The following is a 12259-nucleotide window of genomic DNA, read 5'->3' on the forward strand; positions in this document are numbered from 1 at the left end:
AAGTGCCTGCTGTTTATATTGTTGAATTTCTGTAAAATAAACTGTATTTGCAAATCCAACATTGAGCTTCTGGACTACGCTGACTCCACTGCTGAATCCTCAATGGAAAGGGTCGACCGATTGCAGTTGAAATGACCTGAAATGTAGCCTCTGTCCTTGTAAGTCAGTTGACTTGCCGCACATCTCTTTGTGTACTTGTACGGTACTGGCAGAAAAGTCATTTTTCAAAAGCCATAGGCTTTTCCTTGCCCTTAGCTGTAATAATGCATCCGATTTTGATTTCCTCCAGAGCTGTGTTTCTGTCCATCACCTGTGTATTGGCCCTGTGTTTACCACTCTGGCCCACTCCTCACCCCCTTGCTCCCCTGGTCTTTTGGAGTTTGTGACATTGATTTGAAATGGATGGTGTTCTCTTGAGAGCAAGTGAGATTGTTAGAATTAAGTTCCAGCTATACAGTTTTCTAACATAGCTATAAGGTCCTTGTTGCTGTTTGTGATAACTGATAGATAACTCATTGGAAACATGTGCATACATTTATATTCAGATGAAATTATGGTTTGCACTGTCTATTAAATATCTCGATTAATTTTCATACTTTGCTGTTGTGTTTAATCTATCATTTGCCTCGGGATCTGACCCTTTCCAGACCAGCAGGGTGTACAGTGGAGTCTGGAAACATGGAAGACTTAACCATGACATGTATCAACAGTTTGAATCAAAGAGCAAAGCTTGTCTCACTGGAAGTCTGTTCAAGTTCTAGATTGGCCCTCACCTTGCCTGGTGACTCTCTGGGTACAGTTCAGGGTGACTTGGTTCTTGGGCACTCCAGGGTCTTCCCTATTTCTTCTCTGCCAGTGTCCATGGGCGGTGCCAGCAGGAGCCTTACCTGTTGGAAGCCATGATGCTCCCATCAGACAAGGCTCATCGGGAACATTGAAGAAATGGCCTTTCCCATGGGGAGGAAGTGTAGGGCAGTGACTGAGAATCTAGGACACAGAGGTCACCTCAGGACTGCTGAGACTCAACATACGACTCTGGCCCAGCCCCTTCCACTCTGTCCCCTTTTCTTTTGGTCTTGTATCCCCTTGAGAGTGTGATGCATGCTGTGGAACCTCTTCTGAAAGGTGGATCTCTACATATTCATCCTTAATTTTGCATGCAAATTTGCAGTATTGAGAGGACACCCCCATCCCCCGTGCTCACTCCCAAACCTTTTAAAGTAAAACCAACCTGAGTTCATAACGAGACACCATCATTGCTCACCGGGTGCCCTGGGGCAAGTTGCCTACCCTCCCTGGGGCTCCTGTTCTCACCTGGAAAGCAAGGGGATGGCAGCAGATCAGTCCTGAGGTCCTGTCTGTGTGGAGCGGCTCATGCCCTGTCCCTCACTCCTCATTGCATCATCCCAGGGCTGCCACACTTAGAACTGGGACTTGAAGACAGTGGCTTAAAAATTCCTGACTTCTGTGGAGGTTGGGTCTGGCTAGTCTCAGAAGTTCTTTCACCTCAAAACAAATCTAGTGGCAGTGCTTGCTGCCAGCTTCCACCCCCTCAGCCTGCAGTTGGTGTGGCCTCTGGGTATCACTGGTGTGGGAGACCCAGTGGACTTTTTTTTTTTGCGAGACGGAGTCTCGCGCTCTCGCCCAGGCTGGAGTGCAGTGACGCGATCTCGGCTGACTGCAAGCTCCGCCTCCTGGGTTCACGCCATTCTCCTGCCTCAGCCTCCCAAGTAGCTGGGACCACAGGCGCCTGCCACCAGGCCCGGCTAATTTTTTGTATTTTTAGTAGAGATGGGGTTTCACTCTGTTAGTCAGGATGGTCTCGATTTCCTCACCTCATGATCCACCCACCTCAGCCTCCCAAAGTGCTGGATTACGGGCATGAGCCACCGCGCCTGGCCCCGCAGTGGACTTTCTTAAGCTCTTCTCATCAGCTGTTACAGGGCGTCTTGCCCTAGGCCTGTTTGGGGGGAACTTGCAGACTCAGTCCTCTAGGTCGTGAACCCAGGAGCCAGGTCCGGGGCAGGGCCTGTGACTCCTCTGAGCAATAGCTGCTTATTTCTACTAGGTGTGGGTCTTGTGCCAGGGCCTGTGGGGTACAGTGTTCAGTAATACCCAGCCACTCTCCTGTTCTCAGGAGGTTCTTGGGGCCACAGAGAAGTTACTGAGTCAGGATTCCTTGGCTACAAGCAACAGAAGCCTCAACCCACTGGTATAAGCAATGAAGACATTTACTTATGAAAACTTAGTCAACAACTATTTATTGAGCACCTACTGTGTGCTAAGTACTGTTCAAGGGGCCAGGAGTACAGGCATCAGAGTCCCTGCCCTCAAGGTGGTTACAGTCTAAAAATTTTAGGACAAGAAGTCTTGGTGGTGGGGCGAGGCGGGGGTTCTGGGTTTGGGGTAGTGGCTCAACCATGTCCTCAAGAACCAGATTCTTTGCATCCTTCTGCTCTGGCACCCTGCACACATAGAGGCTTTTTCCTTTTTTTTTTTTTTTTGAGACAGGGTCTCACTTTGTCACCCAGGCTTGGATACAGTGCTGTAATCATGGCTTACTGCAGCCTCAAACTTCTGGGCTCAAGCAGTCCTCCCACCTCAGCCTCCTGAGTAGCTGGCACACGCCACTACTCCTAGCTATTTTTTAAATTTTCTGTAGAGAGGGAGTCTCACAATGTTGCCCAGGCTGATCTTGGACTCCTGGGCTCAAGCGATGCTCCCACCTCGGCCTCCCAAGGTGCTGGGTTTACAGGAGTGAGCCACCGCACCTGGCTGGAAGGCTTGCCGTCTCTTGGTTATGAGATAGCCCTTCCTCACATGCCCAGTGTCAGGAAGCAGCAGGCCCAGCACCCGCCAGCTTTTCCTTCACCTGAGCCTACGTTAACAGGCCAGGCTTCCCGAGTCATCTCACAACTTGTCCCTTATGCCTCATGGACCATAACTGTCACATCGCCACTTCTTGCTGCAAGGGAGTCTGGAATGTTTGTACCGGACGAAAGGGGCCAATAGGGCTCTCCCGTAGGGCTAGGGCTGGAGCCTCCCTTCCCTGAATATATTACTGCCCACTTACTTGATACTGGCTGGAATTAGGCTTCTGTCAGCAAGGAAGAAGGAGGGATAGTTGCTGAGTAGGTGGAACGACAGTGTCCACCATGGAGGCAGAACCAAGAACATAAGATAGATATGTGGTTGGTGCTACCAGTTTCTTCCAAAAAGTGGATCTGATCGTGACACTTGGTCCTTTCGAATCCCTCAGTCTGCCTCTATCCTCTCCTGTTCTGGGCAGACTAAAGGTGCGTCACCATTATCCAAGGAACTTGTGAAAAATCCCCAGAGCTAGGTGGAGACTCAAGAATTGGATTTCACTGCTGGGTGTGCAGTGGCTCACGCCTGTAATCCTAGCACTTCGGGAGGCCGACGCAGGTGGATCACTTGAGGCCAGGAGTTCGAGACCAGCCTGGCCAACATGGTGAAACCTCGTCTCTACTAACAATACAAAAATTAGCTGGGTGTAGTGGTACATGCCTCTAATCCCAGCTACTCGGGAGGCTGAGGCAGGAGGATTGCTTGAACCCCGGAAGCAGAGGTTGCAGTGAGCTGAGATTGCACCACTGCACTCCAGCCTGGGCAACAGAGTGAGACTCCTGTCTCAAAAAAAAAAAAATTGCATTTTCACAAACTCCTGAGGTAGTTCTAATGTAGGTGGGCTGGAGCCCACACTTGAACACTCAAGATCGACAGGATCAAGTCCTCAGAATGGCTAACTTGGCGTCATGACCTGGCCCCCATTTTCATCTCCCTTTGAACCCCAAATCCTGTTACCCAGACTTCCCTGTCTCCTGGAGCATGTGCTCTGGCCCTGTGGCCCTCCCCTCCTGGATACAGCCCTCCCTGTCCTGCAGGAGCTTCGGCTTCCTCCTCTGCTGCCCACCCCTCCACGCTGTCTCTTCATCATTTCCCACTCCCTTACCAGATGCTGAGGTCGCTGTACTTCCTAGCCCCTAGGTCCGCCTGGCACTGATCAGGTACAAAGACGTTTATGTGAACACCGGTGTGGTGGAAAGTCAGAGGGAAGTACTGTCGCCAGAGTGTGCCAGGAGGAGACAGGATCTGAGCTTGCACGTGAAGGAGCAGATTTTCCACGTGTGCCTGTGAGGGGCGGAACACTGTAGACCAAGGGAACCTGATGAGGGAGACACGGCAGGGAGGCCAGGGGCTGCCTCAGGAGGAGTTGGCTGGGGAAAGGGGCTTGCTTGGAGTGAGTGGGAGGTAGAACTGGAGAGGGAGGCTGGAGCTAGATGGGATGGAGGGCATGAGACTAAGGCAAGTGCAGGCAGGCAGGAAAGGACGGAAGGAAAGGGAAGGAGGAAGGAAAGAAGGAACAGAAAACAGGAAGAAAGGGAGAAAGAAAATTAGGTTCTCAGGCAATAATTTGGGGCCAGGAGAGGATAGAGATGAAGCTTCTAAGGTTGCCTTCCATTTCCCTCAGTGATGTGGAGACAGCTTTGCAGCAGCTGTGATCCTGTACAGTCAAACCCCACTGCTCCAAGTAGAGACGACACTGGGCAGGCGTGTGGCCAGGCCACATCAGCAGCCTGTAACGTGGACACACCAACTTCAGTTAAAACAACAGAAATATATTCTCTCACAGTTCAAGGGATCAGAAGTCCAAAATCTAGGTATCAGCAGAGTGTCTGGTGGAGAAGGATCCTCCTTGGCCCTTGCGGCTTCTGGTAGCTCCTGGCATTCTTGGGTGCTCCTTGGCCTGCTGCCGCATTGTCCCAAGCAGCAAGTTTGAGAATCTCACCTGGTCTGTGAGATAATCTTTTCTAGTGCAACACCGTCATCCCCATTCTGCAGATGAGGACACTGAGGCCTAGAAAGGCTCACTTCCCTGAGGCTTGTGTTTATTTAGGGAATGGAAGCGTTCACTCAAGCCAGACTTCAGGGTCAAATGTGCATTGGGAATCTCCAAGGGACATCTCCCAAACTACCTGACCAGGGTGTGAGTTCCGCCGAATATCTTTTGGGAAACGCTGTGGGGGGAGCCCTAGAGCGTGTGGGGTCCTCCCCATCCCTCTTCCTGGGTTTGAGGGGCCGACGCGGCAGCGCGCCCAGGGGCCTGCAGGTGGCGCCATGTCCCAGGCTGTGAGACCCCGCTCCCGCCAAACTGAGGGGAGAGGAGACAGTGGGCTCCTCCCGGCTGGTCTACGCCTGGCGCAGGGAGGGGCCTAGAGGAGGTGGTGGAGTGGGGCGGGGAGCGGTGTCTGCTTAGCATCGGCGGCTGTTCCCTTGCCCTACCTCGCTTTCCCCTCTCTCCATGCTTCTCAGGTCCCCACTGCCCCCCTCACTCCTTCGTCCCCCGCCTGCCCGCAGGGACACCCCCATGGGTAGGGAGAGGGCTGTGTCCCAGCTCCTGCCAGGGTCTGGAGGCCGAGAGCCCTCGTGTAGAAGAAGGGGGCCAAGCCAGCCAGGAGGTGGGGCCATTGTAACAACAATCATAGCAATAGTCACTGTGCACGGAGGCCCACTCTGCGGTGCTGGGGTGGGGGGCCGCAGTTGCTAGCTGCTAGCTCATCTTCTAGGCAGTCTCCCTGTTCCAGGTCCCTGTGCTGGCCCTAGGAGTCCAGCAAAGCAGGACAGCTCTGTGGACATGGGTACATGTGTGTCCCCCACCTCGGGTCCTGCATCTGGCGTAGCCGGAAGGAAACCCCCTCCTGGGGAGGGTGGGAGTGGGTCCCAGGCTGGGGACTTCAGTTGTTGCCCTGGAGCTGGTTCTCAAGAGCACAGACCCAAACCGCTGCCCTCTACTTCCCTGGTGAGCTCCCACCCCCATACCTTAGGCAAATTTCCTTTTCCAACCCCACTCCACCAGTTTCCTCTGCCTCCTTCTCCTTCTGCGAGGTTTGTGGGCCCAGTGTGGCCTCGGGGCTGAGAGGATCTCATGGGGCTGAGCCTCACCTTGCACAGTGCCTAGCAAGGCCTGGGGAGGGGTGCCCAGAAGACATGTTTTTATCATACTGCCAAGGAGGGCCTTGGGTGCACTTGGGGAAGCGCTGATGAAGAAATGCCTTCAGAAAAAAAGACCCTGATTTGTAATCTTTGCTGATTTCCATCGTGTACATTCTCTTACTATGGCCAGCTTCAAGCTACCAACGTGAGGAAAAGTTCCTTCAGCCATTCCTGTGCTCCCTGGAATATGTGGGGGAAAAAGTTGAACCACAGGGTCTCAGACCTGGTACAAGCCAGCTCCAGCACAACAGTGGGAAAGGTCTGTTTAGGACTCTGCTTGTTACAGAAAGATCCCTGCCCTGCTTTGGTCAGGATGGGCTACATCACTGAGGGGCCCAGTGCAAAGTGAAAATACAGGGCCCCTTGCTCAAAAATTATTAAGAATTTCAAGACAGCAACAATAGACTATTAAACCAAGTGTGGAGCCCTTCTGAGTGAGGGCCCTGTGTAGTTGCTCAGGTTGCACATCCATGAAACCTGCCCCGGTTCTGTTCCAGGCCACCAGGATGGCTTGCCTGCCAGGACCTCCTCACTGGCCTTCCTGCTGTCTCCCTGACCTCCTACAAACCATTCTCCACTCAGCAGCCAGGGGTACCTCTTAGTCTCTGGGCTGGATCTTGTCACTCCCACACCTGCCGCTTGTCCTTGAGAGCAAGGGCAAAGCTCCACTGCCTGGCCTGGTTCTGAGACCCTGGGCTCCCCAGTTACATATCCTTATAGCTCCGCACACATGCTGCCTGGCTCTCTTCCCTGTGGAAACTACATTTCCTTGTATGATCTCTCCCTTTATACCATCAGCAGCATAGTCCTGCGCTCAGCGCCACTGCAGGCCTGCACTTAGTAGATACTCAGTACGTGCTAAGTTGAACCAAATGAATTAATTGATGAAAAAGACAATTGGATCAGGATAGGGCTGTTCCAAATGTTTTCTGCCAACAGACTCATTTCATCAAATGAGATCTTACAGGGAAGCCCACGACATGAAACAGAAAAGGGCCGCTGCTTTGCCTGCAATGGGAGGAGGGACCAGACACCTGACTCTGGAGGCCACACAGCCACTGCCTCTGCAGAACCTGGTTTGGCAGCGCCAACATTGCCACTTTCCCTTGTCCTTCCTGCATTTAATCTTAGCCGACCCCTCCTGGGTGACGTTGATGATCTGGTTTCTGTTCGTATTAGCCGGACTGGGAACTTCAGCTGTCACATTGTCGTACAGGATGATGCTCCTCTCTCCCCTTCTCCCTGTATCTGCAGATCACTGGGCCATCGCTTGGCTCTGAGAACAGTGGCTGGGCTGAGCCATGGGCAGAGGATTTGGTGTCCTTTGGGGACGGGTGCTAATGGTGAGCACAGAGGCAGGGCTGCAGTCCCGCCCACTGCCAGCACAACCAGCCTCCCCTACTCCCCTCCACTTTGGTCAAGTGACCTTCTGTGGCTAGGGGTGAGGTGCTCCCTCTCACTGACCTCTAACCTTGCTTGAACACCCGCCAGCATTTATTGAGCGCTTGCTGGGTGCCAGCATGTTGCCAAGGGCTCCCGGGGTTTTATTTCCATGGGTCCTCACTACAACTCTTAGGAATGGCTATTACCATGTTCCCCATTGTACAGATGAGAAAATGGAGGCCCACAGAGGGAGAGGACTTCACCAAGGCCACACAGTGGATGATCCAAACTTCCGACCCACCCTGGCCCACAATGGGCAGCGGAGCCAGAGACCAGTAGTTTATAGATGAGGGGGAAAGAGGAACCAGGGCCTCATGCTGTTTCCGGTGGCCTGGCTGCATCCCCCGACCCTGGGACGTGCTCCTGACTCTTACCTGGGAGGCAGCATAGCAGGCGGCACTGGAAGCAGAGGGGCCTGAGCTAGAATCCCGGCTCTGTTGCCGACCAGTTTGGTAACCCAGCTATGTGGGGTCTCACCAGCGTCACTCTCCTGCCTGGAGCAAGGGAAGCAGAGATGTCAGAAACTGCCTCCCCAGTTGGGGGTAGGGGTGGGGGCACGTGAAGGAGAGGTTGTCTTGGCACATGGCGTATCTGAACACTCGCTGGAGTGGCTATGGGGGGTCTTCACGCTTTACCCACCTTGGGCCATCTTAGAATGAAGGAAAATTGATCCCCCAAGGAGGTCTCTTTCCTGTCCTTCCTCAGAGCATCTCAGAGTGGGACCCTAAGGGGACCCTCCGCTTGGGGCTGTCCTGGGCTGGGCATCCTCCCCTCCCTGCTCCTGACGTGGAAACTGCCGGGGTGGGTGCCACATGAGGAGGGCCAAGGTGCTGCGTTCTAGTCCTTGCCTGGCCACTGACTGGTGCCTCGACCCTCTCTGGGCCTCAGTTTCCCCACCTCCAGCATGGGTCTCCTGCAGAGCCCGTGAGGCAGCAGAGGATGGATTTGAGCCTGGCTGTGTGTGGTCGGGGCACCTCCCATACATGACGGGGTGGATCAGTCTCCTGGTATTGCTGTGACAAATGACCATGAACTGAGTGACTGAAAACAAGACACGCATTCGCTCACAGCTCAGGCCAGCAGTCTCGTATCAAGGTGTCAGCAGGGCCACGCTCCCGCAGACACTCTGGGGGAGAACCCTGCCCTGCCTTCTCTGGAGAAGATGTGGCGATCCCTGGCGTTCCTGGGCTTGTGGTCTCCAGTCTCTGCTCTGTCTTCACGTCTCCTCTGTGTGTCTTCTCCTGTCTAAGGACACTTGTCATTGGATTTAGGGCCCACTCGGGTAATCCAGGTTGATATCATCTTAAGATCCCTAACTTAATTATATCTGCAAAGACTCTTTCCCTAAATAAGGTCATATTCACAGGTTCCAGGGATTTGGATGTGGACATATCTTTGGGGGCTATGACAGTCAGCTGCCCCTCACAGGCTCGCTCTCAGAGAAAGGAAAGTCAGGACCAGTGGATTCCTCTAAGGACCTCGGACAGTGCCACATACAGTAAGGTCAACAAATGTGAACCCCAAGAAAGACATGCAGGCACAGGGAGGAAAAGATCATGGGGGAGCTTGCCCCGGCAGTGCTGAGACCCCTTCACCCCCGCTTTGGGCCTTGTCTCTGGGGGTGGGCCAAGTCTGACCCCTCCAGGCCGGGGCGGCAGCACACACCGCCAGCCTTGCGTCTCGGCATCCCATTCTGGCAGAGCACTACCCAGAAACATATTTTACCCATAAACGGGCCAATTAAGAAGGCAAATGTTTTCAAACAGGAGGATTTATTGGCATAGAATGTGCCATCCCTCTAAGCAAGAGGAGTGGGGGTGTGTGCGGAGCCATCTGGAGGGGAGTTGTTTATCATATTTATTTAGTTACAAGTTGCTGGTTTGGAACTGGCAGGGCTTTGTGAGGTGGGAGTGCGGATCCCTGGGAGGGCACAGGCTCGGGTGGCTCTGTGCACAGGGGTATGTCCGTGTCTGTGCAGACACGTATAGCTTTGTGCCTGAGTGTATGTGACCATGCACCTACATGTGGGTGTTTGCCTGCCTATGCGTGTGCGTACCCTTTATTGGTCTGCTCTCTGTGTGTGCACACATGTGCCTCTGTGTGTAGAGGGGCATGCACACATGAGTGTAAGCGGGCCTAGAGATGTCCTGGTGTATGCGTGTGCACATGCGTGTTTGTGTGCATGTCTGTGCAATTCTTCTTTGTGTGTGGATGCATGTGTGGCCTTGTGTGCACTTGCCTGGGACAGATCCTTCCTGCCCTACCCGATCTGACTTCCAGGCAGTCTTGGACATCTCTGAGAGTCTCTTCCCTGGCAATTTCCCACATCATCCTCTTTCTTTGATCTCTTTCTCTTCCCTGCGTCTTCTCTTCTCTCTCTAGACCAGGGGACACCAGTAGATCACGTGAATGAGAGAAGAAGGTCTGGCCTGGGCTAGGCCTTTGATGCAGACTCATTGTGTGTGGCAAAGCCAAAGGAATTGTCTTGGGCTCTGCAAACATATATGCTCTCCTATTTTACCTAAACGCGTGGATCTGACTCTCTGAGACTGCTCTGTTTCCCTGCATTTGATAGAGACAGGGGACAAAGAATCATTACAAGTGCTGTGATCACCAACAAGAACTACTTAGCCTCAGGTTCTGGGAGGCAATAGACAAGGGTGGGGGCTGTGGTGAACAGGAGATCGCGTGCCCCTGTCTAAGGGACAACCACTCCTCGGTGATGGTTGCTTTGAGGGATTTCCAGTCTCTGTTGCCAGGTCTTCTGAGTTCTAAGAAAAACCGAAGATTTGTATTTTTAAGAGAGCATGCTTGATTTTTAAACATTGGCTCAAAGATTTTTGAAACACTGCAGGCCAAATGGAACTTGTGTGCAGGATGAATGAACAGGGTGCTCATCTGCAGCCTCCCCCACGCTCCATGTGCACCCCTCTGATCTGTGGCTGTAGGGATCATGGTCAAGCTCACAACCAACATCTGTGCCTCGATTTTGGGTCTAGACCCACTATGAGTCAGACCCTGTCATCCTGGGCTCACGTCTCACGAGCACCATGAACCCAGCATGCCCACGAGGCAATGCCGCATCTTCCCCCCATCGGTGCCTCCCTTGAGTCCCCGAATCAGAGGCAGCCCCGCCATCAGCTCTGGAGACTGGAATCTGGGTGTCATCCTTGGGTCCTCACTGCCCCTCAGCCTCCATGGGCATTGAATCAGTCACCCAGTCCTGCTGGCTTTGCCTCCAGCACACATCTCTACAGCCTCCGCCATCTCTGCCCTGAATGACAGTGGCAGCCTACTCCAGCTTCTCCAGGCTTCTAGTTGTGCCTCCCTGCTCCTTCCCTGTCCACCTCTCCAGCCTTGTCCTTCTCTCTCCCTGCTGGCACTTTAAGCTTCAGCAAAACACCAGACTGCTTTTGTTCTATTTATTGCCTCTTGCCTTTGCAATGACGTCCCCTCTTCATAGAATGCCTTTCCAGGCCTCTCCACTTCCCCCAACTAACTCCTCTTTATCCTGTGAGATCCCATAGGAAGCTCCCTCTGCAAAAGAGTGATAAATCTCAGCCGGCAGGGCTGTTCTCAGACTGCATGAGATCCTTCCTGGCACAGTGCTCGGCACACAGTAGGCGCTCACTTGACGTGTGTGCCTCCCCATCCGCTGGCCTCCCCTGCCTGCCACTGTCTCTGGAGGGAGGACCGTGGGCACTGACTGGGCCCTGAGGGATGAGACAGAGTGGCCCCCAGACAGGTGATCTCACAACCTTCCCCAGGCTTGGAGCCGGTGACTCTCAAATGACATCAGCCACGGAACTTCACCAGCAGGTCAGATGGGCTTTCCAATCAGCCCTCTCCTGTTAAATAGGCATTTTGATATTTTCACTGGACGTACATTAGTCACAGAGAATTCTGATTTGCAGAGCCTGTGTTTTAGAGTGTGACGTTCTAGGCTGTAAAGATAATCGGCTCTCATAAGAGATGGTTTCCTTGGTGCCAAGGGCGGGGGATTGGGGTGGTGACAGCATGATTGGAACTCTAAATGTCTAAGGGACTGTCTCGGTTCCCCCGAGCCACAATTCAATCAGCTTCTCCAAACGAGAAATTCAACCGTGAGTGTTAAAAAAATGGTGAAGGATGAAAATCAAAAAAGAAAAACACTCAAGATGGAAGTTTTTAGGGGCATTGGATGGAAGTTTTAAAAATGAACAGTCACAGCCCCGCAAAAGGTGCGTCCTCTCCAGTTCGGCGGGAGCAGGGAAGGTTTGCTTTCTGGGATTCCGGAAGAACTTTCGAAGTTTCTTCTTCCTTTTTCCCCCTCCCTTCCTTCCTCCCTCCTTTATTCTCTTCCTTCCACAGATGTTTCCTGAGCACCTACTGTGTACCGGGCACCACGCTGGGCACTGCAGACCTAACAACGAACAAGGCAGATGTTGTTCCTGCTCTTGCAGAGTTTATAATCCTCCCCTACTGTTAGGCCTGAGGGTCGTTTCCAGTTTTTCATGGTTGCAGGTAATGAGTCAATGAACATCTTTGCACGCATACCAGGTGAGGCATGGAATGAAGTTTTCTGTTGCCCCAGAAATGGTGCCTGAGGCCAAGCTACAGACAAAGGCATCAAGTACGCCATATTATTTTTAAATTTTATTTTATTTTGAGACAGAGTCTTGCTCTGTCACTCAGGCTGGAGCGCAGTGGCTCCATCTCAGCTCACTGCAACCTCCACCTCCCAGATTCAAGTGATTCTCCTGCCTCAGCCTCCCGAGTAGCTGGGATTACAGGTGTGTGCCACCATGCCTGGCTAATTTTT

Source organism: Mandrillus leucophaeus, unplaced genomic scaffold, assembly GCF_000951045.1.
Source record: "Mandrillus leucophaeus isolate KB7577 unplaced genomic scaffold, Mleu.le_1.0 Scaffold716, whole genome shotgun sequence".
Lineage (NCBI taxonomy): Eukaryota > Metazoa > Chordata > Mammalia > Primates > Cercopithecidae > Mandrillus > Mandrillus leucophaeus.